At 36.7% G+C, this 14,719-nt stretch overlaps 1 protein-coding gene across 1 annotated transcript in view; it reads right to left on the reverse strand.

Moving 5' to 3' along the window:
* LOC136866788 (uncharacterized) overlaps positions 1-14,719 on the reverse strand; it is a 53,656-nt gene that overhangs the window by 3,043 nt on the left and 35,894 nt on the right. The window lies entirely within an intron of this gene.

The following is a 14,719-nucleotide window of genomic DNA, read 5'->3' on the forward strand; positions in this document are numbered from 1 at the left end:
ATGAAGTATAATATCCTGTGATGAAGCACTAACTTTAAATATCCTAAACACAAACGGAGTAAAGGAAGCCGAGATGTTAAAAGTACCAGTGATGCCTATCTCTTCAAATATGGCAGTGTGTGAAGATGTTGAGACTGTTCTATGTTCTTAGTCTTTTACCATTTATTGGGGAGACTGGGGCACAGTGGGCATATTTTGTGGATTATAATATTTTGTGCCAAATGTTTACAGTTTTTGTGATTTGTCCATATTAAGTACACCCAGTATCTCTATTAATTTTGTAATATTTTGTATCGTAAAGTTTAAGAATAGCAAACTCTTTGGTTGAAGGAGCTACACTAAATGAACGGAGAGTTGCTATAGTAGCCCCTGTGTATAAAGGAAAGGGTGATAGACATAAAGCTGAAAATTACAGGCCAGTAAGTTTGACATGCTTTGCATGTAAGCTTTGGGAAGGCATCCGTTCTGATTACATTAGACATGTTTGCGAAATTAATAACTGGTTCGATAGAAGGCAATTCGGTTTTAGGAAAGGTTATTCCACTGAAGCTCAACTTGTAAGATTCCAGCAAGATATAGCAGATATTTTGGATTCTGGAGGTCAAATGGACTGTATTGTGATTGACCTATCTAAAGCATTTGATAGGGTGGATCATGGGAGACTACTGGCAAAAATGAGTGCAATGGGACTAGACAAAAGAGTGACTGAATGGGTTGCTATATTTCTAGAAAATAGATCTCAGAGAATTAGAGTAGGCGAAGCTTTATCTGACCCTGTAATAATTAAGAGGGGAATTCCTCAAGGCAGTATTATTGGACCTGCCACTTGGGCGACTGCCCTAAATGCAAATCAGTATTGATTGATTGAACTTTATGTTTTCTTATGTATATAAATGATAGGAGTAAAGGAATGGAATCAGAGGTAAAGCTTTTTGCAGATGATGTTATACTCTATAGAATAATAAATAAGTTACAAGATTGTGAGCAACTGCAATATGACCTCCATAATGTTGTGAGATGGACAGTAGGCAATGGTATGATAATAAACGGGGTTAAAGGTCAGGTTGTGAGTTTCACAAACAGGAAAAGTCCTCTCAGTTTTAATTACTGGGGTGAAAGTTCCGTTTGGGGATCATTGTAAGTATCTGGGTGTTAATATAAGGAAAGATCTTCATTGGGGTAATCACATAAATGGGATTGTAAATAAAGGATATAGATCTCTGCACATGGTTATGAGGGTGTTTAGAGGTTGTAGTAAGGATGTAAAGGAGAGGGCATACAAGTCTCTGGTAAGACCCCAACTAGAGTATGGTTCCAGTGTATGGGACCCTCACCAGGATTACTTGATTCCTTTTTTTTTGCTATTGGCTTTATGTCGCACCGACACAGATAGGTCTTAGGGCGACGATGGGACAGGAAAGGGCTAGGACTGGGAAGGAAGCGCCCGTGGCCTTACTTAATTGAGGTACAGCCCCAGCATTTGCCTGGTGTGAAAATGGGAAACCACGGAAAACCATCTTCAGAGCTGCCGACAGTGGGGTTCGAACCCACTGTTTCCCGAATACTGGATACTGGCCGCACTTCAGCGACTGCAGCTATCGAGCTCGGTGATTACTTGATTCAAGAACTGGAAAAAATCCAAAGAAAAGCAGCTCGATTTGTTCTGGGTGATTTCCGACAAAAGAGTAGCGTTACAAAAATGTTGCAAAGTTTGGGCTGGGAAGACTTGGGAGAAAGGAGACGAGTGGTATGTTCCGAGTTGTCAGCGGAGAAATGGCATGGAATTACATTAGTAGACTAATAAGTTTGTGTGGCGTCTTTAAAAGTAGAAAGATCACAATATGAAGATATTGGAATACAAGAGGACAAATTGGGGCAAATATTCATTTACAGGAAGAAGAGTTAAGGATTGGAATAACTTACCAAGGGAGATGTTCAATAAATTTCCAATGTCATTGAAATCATTTAAGAAAAGGCTAGGAAAACAACAGATAGGGAATCTGCCACCTGGGCAACTGCACTAAATGCAGATCAGTATTGACTGATTGATTGATTTGAAGACTGTTAAAAAAGCTCACTGTCTAGTATGCCCCAGCAGAGAGCATCTTTAACAGAGTCTTCGTTCCAGTTTACTGTTCTTAAAGTTTACCATACAAAAAAAAATTACAAAAATAATACAGATACTGGATGATCTATGCTTCACTCAGTGTACCCCATTATAAAGCTTAGTGGGCATCAGCATTGGGCACTGTATGCAATCAAATAAACAATGCCTCAAACAGGTTACAAACATTAAGTTTTTCCCTGATACATAAACATACAAGTACATACATTATCAATGGACATTGTAGGTATCCATGTTTTCTTTCTTTCAAGTCTGCTTCACAAGTAAGGTTAAGTTATAAGGAGATTCCCATCTTCCAATACTTGTCAATCTATATATATAAAGTAACTTGTCCTAACTGACTGACTGACTGATTCATCATCGCCGAGCCAAAACTACTGGACATAAAGAAATTAAATTTTGGAGATATATTTATATTAAGATGTAGGTGCTCACTAAGAGAGGATTTTTGGATATTCTATCGCTAAGGGGGTGAAAAGAGGGGTGAATTTTGAAAATGAGTGAATCTATATCTCCAAACTTTTAAAGTTTGCAGATGTAAAAATTGGTATTTAGAATCTTCATTAAAAATAAAGAAAAACGTATTTTTTTGTTTTTGGATAATCGCAATAGGAGGAGTGAAAAGGGGTGAAAAAGGGTTGAATGCCTTTAATGAGGCTACTTATATCTCACAAACTGAAGATATTACAGACCTGAAAATTGGTGTTTCAGATTTCCTTTAAAATAAAGAAACACCTATTTTTTTGTTTCTGGAAAATTCAATTAAGGGAGGGGGTGAAAAGGGGGTAATATTTTAAAATGTGTGTATCTATATCTCAAAACTTTTAAAGTTTATAGATGTAAAAATTGGTATTTAGAATCTCCTTTAAAAATAAAGAAACATGTATTCTTTTGTTTTCAGAAAATCCCAAGAGGAAGGGTGTAAAAGGGTGAATAATGGGTTGAATGCCTTTAATGAGGCTACTTATATTTCAGAACCTGAAGATGTTACAGACCTGAAAATTGGTATTTGGAATCTACTTTAAAAGTAAAGAAACATGTATTTTTTCGTTTTTGGAAAATCCAAATATTGGGGGGTGAAAAGGGGGGGTGAATTTTTTAAAATGAGTGTGTTTACATCTTAAAATTTTAAAATTTACAGATGTAAAAATGGGTAGTTAGAATCTCCTCTAAAAATAAAGGAACACATATTTTTTTATTTCCTGTAAATCCCAATAGGAGGGGTGTAAAAGGGTGAAAATGGGTTGAATGCCTTTAATGAGGATACATATATCTCAGAAACGAAAGATATTACAGAACTGAAAATTTGTATATGGGATCTCCTTTAAAAATAAAGAAACATGTATTTTTTAGTTTTTGGAAAATCCAATTAATGGAGGTTAAACAGGAGTGACAAATTGGGGTGAATTTTTTGAAAGACTATATCTACAGAATATCTTGGAAACGTAAAATGTTACAGTCGTAAAAAATGGTGTTTGGAATCTCCTGTAAATGTAAAGAAACATAGGTGATTTGTTTTTGGAAACTCCACTTAAGGGGAACTCAAAAGGGGTGAAATTTTAAAATGAGAATTTTTACAGTATATCTAAAAAAACTTAACATGTTACAGAAGTGAATAATGGTATTTTTTATCTCTATTAAACATAAAGAAACGTGTATTTTTAGTTTTCGGAAATACCACTTGGGTGGAAGGGGGGGGGGTAAAAGTGACTGAAAATGGTGTTGAATTATTTTAATTAGGCTACTGATATCTCAAAAATGAAGATTTTTGTTTCTTTTCGGAAAATCGATGTAAGGGGTGTGGGGTTGAAAATAAGTAAATAAGGAGTTGAAATATGTTTATGAGGATACTTTTTCTTAAAAACTGATATCTTTAAAACTGAAGCTTTTACAGACGTTAAAGTTGGTATTTTGAATTTCCTTTCAGAATAAAGAAACACATATTTGTTTGTTTTTGGAAGTCCACTGAAGGCAGGAGAGGAGTGGAAAGAAGGTAAGAAGAAGAAGTTGAATTATTCTTATGAGTATACATTTATCTCAAAAACTGAAGGGGTTACAGATGTACAGACATGAAAACTGGTATTTGGAATCTCCTTTAAAAATAATGAAACACAATTTTTTTTTGTTTTCGGAAAATCAAGTTGTTAAGGAGCTGAAAAGAATTTGAAAAGCGGGTGAATTTTTAAAATGAATACTGGAATATCTACATTATATGTCAAAAACTTAACATGTTAGACACATTAAACTTGGTTTTTGGAATGTTCTATGAAAATACAGGAACATGCACCTTTTTGTTTACGGAGAACACACTTAACGGGGGGTGAAAAGAAGTGAAAAATAGTTGAATTATTTTTATGAGGATATTTATATCTTAAAAATTTAAGATGTTACAGATGTGAAAACTGGTATATGGAATCTCCTTTAAAAATAAAGAAACATGTATTTTTATTTTAGGAAAATACACTTAGATGGGGGTTGGGGTGGGGGAAGGACTGATCAAGGGGTTGGATTCTTTTTTATGGGGATACTTATGTATAGCTCAAAAACCGAAGATTTTACAGATGTGGGAATCGGTATTTGGAATCTCCTTTAAAAATAGAGAAACATGTATTTATTTTTTCGACCTGAGAGAAGACTGTTTCTCACATGTACAGTTCTATGTCGCATGGTCGTCTTAGCCCCAATAGGTAATATCACAAACATGGTTTACAAAGAATTTCTGGGGAAAATGAAACTCCATTTTTGGGTGAGTTTTTATACTTTAGGAATTTTCAGATAATGTCTTAGTACAATGCCGAGGAACGATTACTTTGATCAAATTATAACATCCACGCAAGCGAAGCCGCGGGTAATTGCTAGTTTCTTATAATAGTTTTATTGTTTACATGACATAATCCAGCTTAATCTCTAGGTGTGTACTAAATAGAACATGAGGTTTATAAGCTGTATTCTGCTTCACGTCGCACTGATATAGATAGATCTTATGACGATGGAATAGGAAAGGGCTAGGAGTGGGAAAGAAGCAGCCTTCGCCTTAATAAAGGTACAGCCTGGTGTGAAAATGGGAAATCATAGAAAACCATCTTCAGGGCTGCCGACAGTGGGGATCGAACCCACTATCCCCCGAATACAACCTCACAGCTGCGTAGCTGTAATTGCTCAGCCACCTCGCTCAGTTGGTATCCATGTTAATAGGAAACAAACACTGATACTTCTTTTTGGTCCCAACAGCAGAAGGTTTTGGTGTTTGCTCATAATGTCACTTAAATTAATGCTTCTGCATCTGTTCAAATTGAGAAGTGTCAGTTAAATTTCTATGTTTTTTGGAGGTATGTCAGATATATAACACTTTCATCATAATTAATTCAATTAACAACCCAACATAATGGCTAAATATTTCTTTCCCTTCAGCGGCCACTTTCACTGTAATACAGTCATTCTCCTTTGGATTTTCTGCCAAATTTTCTCCATCTTCCACATTCAGGATTAGGTTATCATCAATGCTATCACTTACCAGCCATTGTCTTCACTGGACAATGTTTAGACACAGGCCTACAGGTGGTCTGGACTGGAATGTTCTTGTTCTTTCTTCTTTTATTTTCCATTTCCAGAAGCTCCTGCCATTCTGGGGTGTCCATTAGGGTTCTAGTCCTACTTGGTTTCCTTACATGCTGAACTTCAGTTTCTCTTTTAGTTGCTCCAGGAAGAGGATGGATTTTGTTTAGTGATATCAAAGGCCTCTACCTTCCTAATGTGCAGATGGCACTATTGCAACTGACTATAGATCTATTTTCTTGCAGGCCTTCAGCTGTGGATATGCTGCAGAGTCTAGGCCTACACTGTTGACCTCAATGGCATTCTCTTTATTGATTGGTGACATTACCACCATCACTCTGTAGTCTTGTATCTGTTGTGATATGTATGTGGTCAACATCTGCTACATCCTGTATATCTGCAGCCTGTCCATATTAACCCAACAAATCTAATCAGTGAGGACATCTGGATGAAAAGGGTAAGTACCCATGCAATGGAATCCAGAAATTACATTTTTTGTGGAGTAAAGAGCAAGGAAAATAGCAAGCCGTACAATATCATTTATTGTTATTATATCTCCTGAATTCATTATCATGTAATTGTCACAGGCAGTGTTATACAACTTCTTGAATGGTACATAAACTGTCCTGTCCACAGCAGCAGTGTGGAGGAAGTTTTAATGTGGTCACACCATTCACTTTTCCTTGTCCAATAGTTCTAACACCCAAATGTGTGTCATTATTATCATATATGAGGAGAACAGGGTGTCCCAACGATGTACTGGAATACTTGATGGAATGCTACATCACATAATAAAAGTTACCTTCGGTAATCTAGCCAGAGGGATGTATCAGACCCAATGACTGTGCAGGGGCTCCTTGAAGGAAACTCTCCTTACAGCAGACATGAGGAAACACCAGAATAAGTGGAACTGCATGAATACATCCACAAAATCTGGCCAACTGACCATATTCTCCAGAGGTACATCGTCCCGACACATTTCTGACCCTTTGGTGCAATTATTTCTGTTGGTATCTGAATCGTGGTCACACCAGATTCATCCAAATTATAGATATCCTTTGAGCCAAAAAAAAAAGTTGTCTCATTAAGATAACTCTCAGTTTCCCAACAAAAAGCAGCCAGTTTGTTCTGTTAAATCCAGTTGCTATTCCAAGACTTGTTGGCTGTAGTACCATCAATGATAATCCTGGGTGTCTTTTCAAAAATCCTTGGCACCAATCAATTCCTGCTATCTATATGGTAACCAAAGTGTTCTGTCAGTTTTTAGGTGTCAGACACAAGACAGTACACAGCAAATGTTACATACCAGGTACCTTTAGTCCTCAAAGCAATACCCAAAGGCATCCAGCACCTGTTACCTCCACCTGTTGTCTCCAGTTGTGCAATGGCCTGGGGATAAAAGTTGGGAATGTTGGATGCAAAGAAATCTGCAAGTACCTCCCATACACCTGACTCATTGGGGAAAGGTTTCCCATGAAGGTGGCTGTCCAAGAAATGAAAAAGGTGGTAATCTGCTGGCATTAGGTCTGGGGAGTAGGGTGGATGAAACAGGGACTCCCTGGTGACCCGTGCCACATGTGGCCGAGTGTTGTCATGCAGGAAGAGTACACCCTTGTGATTAACCAATGTTGGCTGCTTCTGCTTTAGTACCTATTGCACAGTTACAATATGAGACTCAGAGCCAACAGAAGAGTGGTTAATAACGCAACCGTAGATAACAAGTAACAACTTACTACAAACACTGAACATTATTCCAGAATCTACCGGCATTCTTGACAAAGGTCTCTGACAATATTTCCTACCTGTACAAAGGGCCACTTCTTCTATGACAATTCAACTGATGTTTCAGTTTCGCCTTTACGTATATCTACCTTTGAATGTTTCAATACCTTCATGCTTACGACTTTAATAGCGGCCTTGAACATATTGTGTATAGTCCGCGCACCTTTTAGCGATATTTCTTTGTATGGGGCGGAGGAGTAAGGATGGAGCTCTCCTGGTTCCGGTAATACTGCCAACTGAACAGAAATGAAATCTGAATTGAATCGATAATATGATCGATCGATATGAATTTTCTAAACCTTTATTATCTTAAGCCAACAACTGTATCATACACACATTATATAACATTATTTAACATTTCTCGATGCGAATCTTGTTCCCAGCATGAATTATATAGTTTGGCTTTGCTGTGTGAACAACAACAGTACTAGTACGTAAAGTGTACGCCAGATGTCACACAGCGATGCATACGCGATTCATAGTTTGTGTTTCAAAGGTTGCCAATATGAATCTCGAAGATACCCGAGGTCGACCTATTCAGCACTAGGGTGTCCATGTATCGCTAAAAGGTGCGCATACGGTTACATGGCATACATTTTTGTGCTTATGTTTACGCCCTCATTTTGTTGGCAATATACGCCTTATCACATTGGTGAATCCACAAACATTTGTAATTGAACCATTTTAATTAGAACTACATATTTTTAATGGAGGAAGTTTTAGTCTCCGACAAGATAGTTTTGGTATGATCACTGACAGTGTTCCATTAACACGTTATTAATGTATCAATATTCACATTGTATGTACCAAATTTTAGTAACTAGCTAATCTTTTAGCTTCTATTTGTATTATTATATGTACTTTTGAAGATTATTTTAGGCTAAAGATGCCCTAAATTAAGGGCAAAACATGTCCGAAATAAGTGTTATTGTGTTTAGGCCATGTAACCACTTTAAGTGGAAATAAAGTATTTGAATAGGTGGATTAGTGAACACCTTTATTATTTTTGAATTGTAAATTTTCAATACGGACCAATAATGAGGTTTATAACATGTAAGACCTCGGTGGCTCCAAAAACCGTAAATGTAGTTAGTGGGATGTCAAGCAAATAACATTATTAGTAGTGTGGCGTACATTGCCAGTACCATTTTGGTCAAGGGTTCAATGGTGCTGGAAATATGTCAGGTAAATTCAATGGTGTCCAAGCAGTAATTAACGAAACCTATCCTGCAACATTGTACGTACACTGTTCAGCACATTCTTTCAATCTTACAGTTTCCAAAGCTAACAGAATTCAAACTATAAGAAACTGTCTGGGAATTGTAGGAAAAATGGTATGATTTTTTTTAACACCGCCAAATGATAGATAACTTTAGTAAGTGTTATTGAAAATTCACAAGCAACAACCAGCAGCAAATCACTAAAGAGACTGTGTACTACTAAGTGGGTGGCAAAATATAAAGCATTGGACGATCATAATGCTCTTGAAGAAATAATGATATGGAGTGATTCTGCAGCAAAAAATGCAAAATTGTTGGTGAATGGCATCGATTTTGAATTCACTGTCACTTGTTTTACCGCAGAGACAATTTTTAGTTCCAGCTTGCCCCATTTTAGGACCTTCCAGAAAGAAAATATAGATCTAATGGAAGCTGTATTTATTGGTGAAGAGCTGCAGAAAATAAGAAGGAGATAATGTGATGAATTTCAAGTAGACCTAATTTATATAAAATTTGAAGTCATCACAGAGACGTTAGGTACTGAGAAATCTATGAAGAGGATTTCAAAGATGCAGAAATACAGAACAAATGCACCTACGGATTCTGTCGAACATTTTTATAGACCGAGTATTTTCATTCCCTACACTGAATATGTGAAAATTGGTATTTGCAATCTCTTTTAGGAATAAAGAAACACGTCTTCCTTTGTTGCCGAAAAATTCAATTAAGGGGGGTGTAAGAACTGAAAAATTATTTGAATTATTTGTATGAAGATTTGTATCTATTAAAGCTAAAGAGATTACAAACCTGTAAAATGGTACTTGGAATCTCCTTTAAAAATAAAGAAACATGTTTTCATAAAATCGACTAGGGAGGGGGGGGTTGTTGTCAGTGAAAATATTTAAAGAAGGAGTTGAATCTATATATATAAAAGCAAGTCGGGCTGGAGCGATGTATATATAAATATTTAAAAATGAAAAAAGACGTGAATTAATGAGGCACTTCCAGAAATCTCAGAAATTTGAAACTTGGTACGGAGGAAACTGATGCCCCCAGGATCCCTAGAAAAATCGGAAATTCTCAAAATTCCCTGAAGGGGGCACGCTGGGGGGGCTCAAATTTTGGGCTCAGCATAAGAACACAGTCGTATAGTATATCCAAAACGATAACCTATAGGTTTCGTGGGCTTAAAATTTTCGAGAATTTCCTCATTTTTATCCCCTATCCCCCCAAATCAAAATGGCGGCACAACCTGCCAGACGAAGTAGACAATTGAAATTTGGTGAAATTATAGCTTTTGGTCCCTAACCGACGGGAAAATTCCGAGATGTTCAAATTTTTCACTTTTTACCCCCCAAAGATATCGGAATATGGAGGCAATTTTAATGACTGTGCAGACATTCCTTTTGAGCTATTTTTTGGCTAAACGGTAAGTCGTATCACAAAACGGATGGCACAATGTCGCTTCAATTCGGAGTGATCTACAACTTTGGTTCAGTGACATTTTGTCGTATCTCTCTCCCTTATACGTTAAATTTGGCCGTATTTCTGGATTGTTCGTAAATTTGGTGATTTTTACAAGTATATTTCATTGTTTGACACACTTATAAGAATGATAGGATCATCACGTTGTGTGCGCACATTGGCACGATTAAGGGACATATGTGTACCAAATTTCATGATTCTAGCTTATACATAAGTAGGCAAAAAGTAATGTAAAATGTTAAAAATGCACCCAAATTTCACCCTATTCAAAGTTTGATCGCAATTTACCCCCTTAATATGGGAGATACGAGGAAATGGTTTAGAAACAAACATGTAGAGCGATAAATGAGGCGTCTGATGGTGCAAACCGTTTCTTAATATCATAAACCGTTTAGGAGATATGAATCTCGAAGTGGAAGTCTGCACTTTTCAACGTGCTCATGCTTATCTGTCATCTATCTATATAAAAGCAAGTCGGGCTCGAGCGATGTATATATAAATATTTAAAAATGAAAAAAGACGTGAATTAATGAGGCACTTCCAGAAAACTCAGAAATTTGAAACTTAGTACGGAGGAAACTGATGCCCCCAGGATCCCTAGAAAAATCGGAAATTCTCAAAATTCCCTGAAGGGGGCACGCTGGGGGGGCTCAAATTTTGGGCTCAGCATAAGAACACAGTCGTATAGTATATCCAAAACGATAACCTATAGGTTTCGTGGGCTTAAAAATTTTCGAGAATTTCCTCATTTTTATCCCCTATCCCCCCAAATCAAAATGGCGGCACAACCTGCCAGACGAAGTAGACAATTGAAATTTGGTGAAATTATAGCTTTTGGTCCCTAACCGACGGGAAAATTCCAAGATGTTCAAATTTTTCACTTTTTACCCCCCAAAGATATCGGAATATGGAGGCAATTTTAATGACTGTGCAGACATTCCTTTTGAGCTATTTTTTGGCTAAACGGTAAGTCGTATCACAAAACGGATGGCACAATGTCGCTTCAGTTCGGAGTGATCTACAACTTTGGTTCAGTGACATTTTGTCGTATCTCTCTCCCTTATACGTTAAATTTGGCCGTATTTCTGGATTGTTCGTAAATTTGGTGATTTTTACAAGTATATTTCATTGTTTGACACACTTATAAGAATGATAGGATCATCACGTTGTGTGCGCACATTGGCACGATTAAGGGACATATGTGTACCAAATTTCATGATTCTAGCTTATACATAAGTAGGCAAAAAGTAATGTAAAATGTTAAAAATGCACCCAAATTTCACCCTATTCAAAATTTGATCGCAATTTACCCCCTTAATATGGGAGATACGAGGAAATGGTTTAGAAACAAACATGTAGAGCGATAAATGAGGCGTCTGATGGTGCAAACCGTTTCTTAATATCATAAACCGTTTAGGAGATATGAATCTCAAAGTGGAAGTCTGCACTTTTCAACGTGCTCATGCTTATCTGTCATCTATATATATAAAAGCAAGTCGGGCTGGAGCGATGTATATATAAATATTTAAAAATGAAAAAAGACGTGAATTAATGAGGCACTTCGATTTGTCTTGCAGAAGGCAAGGGATCATGCAGTTTTGTTCGAAAGTCCCCTACTCTATTGAGTTTTTCTTTAGGCCAGTGTGCCCACCATTATAAACAAATGTTCCAATCTAAAATTTGACTAGCATTAGGCATAGTGGCCTGCTATTTTCATGGAAACTCACTAATTCTGTGTGACTGGCAGTATGCTGGCTAGCAGCAGTAAAAAGGGACTGTCATTATAATGATAACTGCACAACTCAATTTTGACTGGTGGTAGGGAAGTTGCCTGGTATTATAATAAAAACTCCTCAACTGTAACCTGTCTGAAAGTAGGAAATGGGTCTGCCATTGTAACTAAAACTCCCCAAATCGATTGTGACCGCGCAGTAGGCATTGGGGCCTGCAATTATAATGTAAACTTGCCAACTCGATTGTGAATGGCAGTAGGCAAGTGAGCCTGGCGTTATCATCACAACTCCGCAACCCTCACTTTACTTTGGAAACAACGTATGTGGACCTCCCCATGCTATTTCTCGGATAAGGCTAAGAGACATGCAATTTTAAAACAATCTCATTTGCTGCACGCACAGTATTTACGTCGATATCCGTATACAATGTAGAATACCGTAGCGAAGCACGGGTACATTTGCTAGTTCTGTTTAAGAGGATACCTATATCTCAGAAACTGAAGATGTTACATACATGAAAGTTGGTATTTTGAATCTCCTTTAAAAATAAACACTATTTTTGTTTACGGAAAATCCACTTAAGGGGGTAGAGGGTAAAAAGAAGTGAAGGTCAAGTTGAATCCATTTTATGAGGATACTTATATCTCATGAACTGAAGATGTTACAAACATGAAAGTGGGTATTTTGGATCTCCTTTAAAAATAAAGACACACGCTTTTTTTCTTTTTGGAAAATCCACTTAAGGGGCCGAAATTAATTGAAAAAGCAGGTTTTTTTTTTTTGCTAGGGGCTTTACGTCGCACCGACACAGATAGGTCTTATGGCGATGATGGGATAGGAAAGGCCTAGGAGTTGGAAGGAAGCGGCCGTGGCCTTAATTAAGGTACAGCCCCAGCATTTGCCTGGTGTGAAAATGGGTAACCACGGAAAACCATCTTCAGGGCTGCCGATAGTGGGATTCGAACCTACTATCTCCCGGATGCAAGCTCACAGTCGCGCGCCTCTACGCACACGGCCAACTCGCCCGGTAAGCAGGTGTTTTTAAATGAGTACGGTATATCTACAGTATATGTCAAAAACATAACATGTTACAGACATGAAACTTGATATTTGGAAAGTCCTTTAAAAATATAGGAACACGTACTTTTTGTTTTCGGAAAAGGCACTTAACAGGGGTGAAAAGAAGTGAAAAAGTTGGTGTTTTATGAGTATGCTTATATCTCAAAAACTGAATATGTTACAGACATGAAAATTGGTATTTGGAATCTCCTTTAAAAATAAAGAAATAAGTACTTTTTTGTTTTTGGAAAATCAACTTAGATGGGGGTAGGGGATGGGGAGAAGGACTGATAAAGGGGTTGAATTCTTCTTATGGGGATACTTATATCTTACAAACTGAAGATGTTACAGACGTGGAAATAGATATTTGGAATCTTCTTTAAAATTATAGAAACATGTGTGTTTTTTTTTTTGTTTTTTTTTTGTTTTTTTTTTTTGTTTTTTTTGAGTTGAGAGAAGCCTGTTTCTCACTTGTACAGTTCTATGTCACATGGTCATCTTAGGACCAAAAGGCAATACCACAAACATTTACAAAGAGTTTCTGGGATAAATGAAACTCACTTTATCGGTGAGTTTTTATACTTTTGAGATTTTTAGATAATGTCTTAGTACTGTACCGAGGAACAATACATTTATCAGATTACAAAATCCACGCGAGTGAAGCCGTGGGTAACTGCTAGTTAGTCAATATTTTTCGTTATCAATAGAACACAGCTAACCAAAGTACTCTGGCTAGTAGACATACAGATCTTACAGAAATTGATACTGACATACTTACAACAAGGCCTACATACAGACAAAAGGTAAACACTCATAAGTTTGCACGCAAGAATCCAACGGCAAACTAAAGAACGCATGGACACAAGAAAGACGACAGGCCCACAGTAAAAGGATGATACAGTTTTGGAAAAATAAGAACAAAGGGGTAAAGGTGAAGGATACCAATGCTATATAATGGTTTAATGTGCTCCCTAGAGGTCTAACCCATGTAAAAAAAAAAAAAAAAAAAAAAATAATAATAATAATAATGTGTTCATGTCCTTTCAATGGTCATTTTAAGTGTGTCGGAAATTTGCTCAGAAGAACGTGTTCTACAGCAAGTTTGTAATGTTACCGAATGGGTCTCTTGCATTTAAACACCTCTATAACTATATATAACTATAACTTCCAAAAAATATAAAAATGTTACCAACTTTATCTATCTTGAAGAGTAATGTAACTAAATACTTGAAGTAGTATTGTAATTATGGTTAGGAAGCTTTGTCCTATCCTATCTATTATATCATGTTAAATTATATACTTACTGTATTTTATTTTGTTATTACATTGTGAATATAGCTGCCATTGTAATTTATTTGTATTGTACCAAGAAGAGCCTTGGCTCAGGTGCCTATATTGAAATAAATAAATAAATAAATAAATAAATAAATAAATAAATAAATAAATAAATAAATAAATAAATAAATAAATAAATAAATAAATAAATAAAAAATTGCCAACTGATTGTGACATGATTTGATCTCACAAACCTGGATACAATGGCGAGCACCCCAACAAATCACAATATACAACAGGTCAACTTGTAAATTTTTAAAGCAAGCACTATTCTGGCAGGAGGAGGTGGTGGTGGTGATATTTGTTTTAAGAGGACGTACAAGTAGGCAACCATCCTCTATATAACACTAATCAGAGAGAGAAAGTGGAAGTGATCCGACACTTCGAAAATTGAAGGTATCGGTCAAAGAAAGACATGGGCCACG

This window comes from Anabrus simplex, chromosome 3, assembly GCF_040414725.1.
Source record: "Anabrus simplex isolate iqAnaSimp1 chromosome 3, ASM4041472v1, whole genome shotgun sequence".
NCBI lineage: Eukaryota > Metazoa > Arthropoda > Insecta > Orthoptera > Tettigoniidae > Anabrus > Anabrus simplex.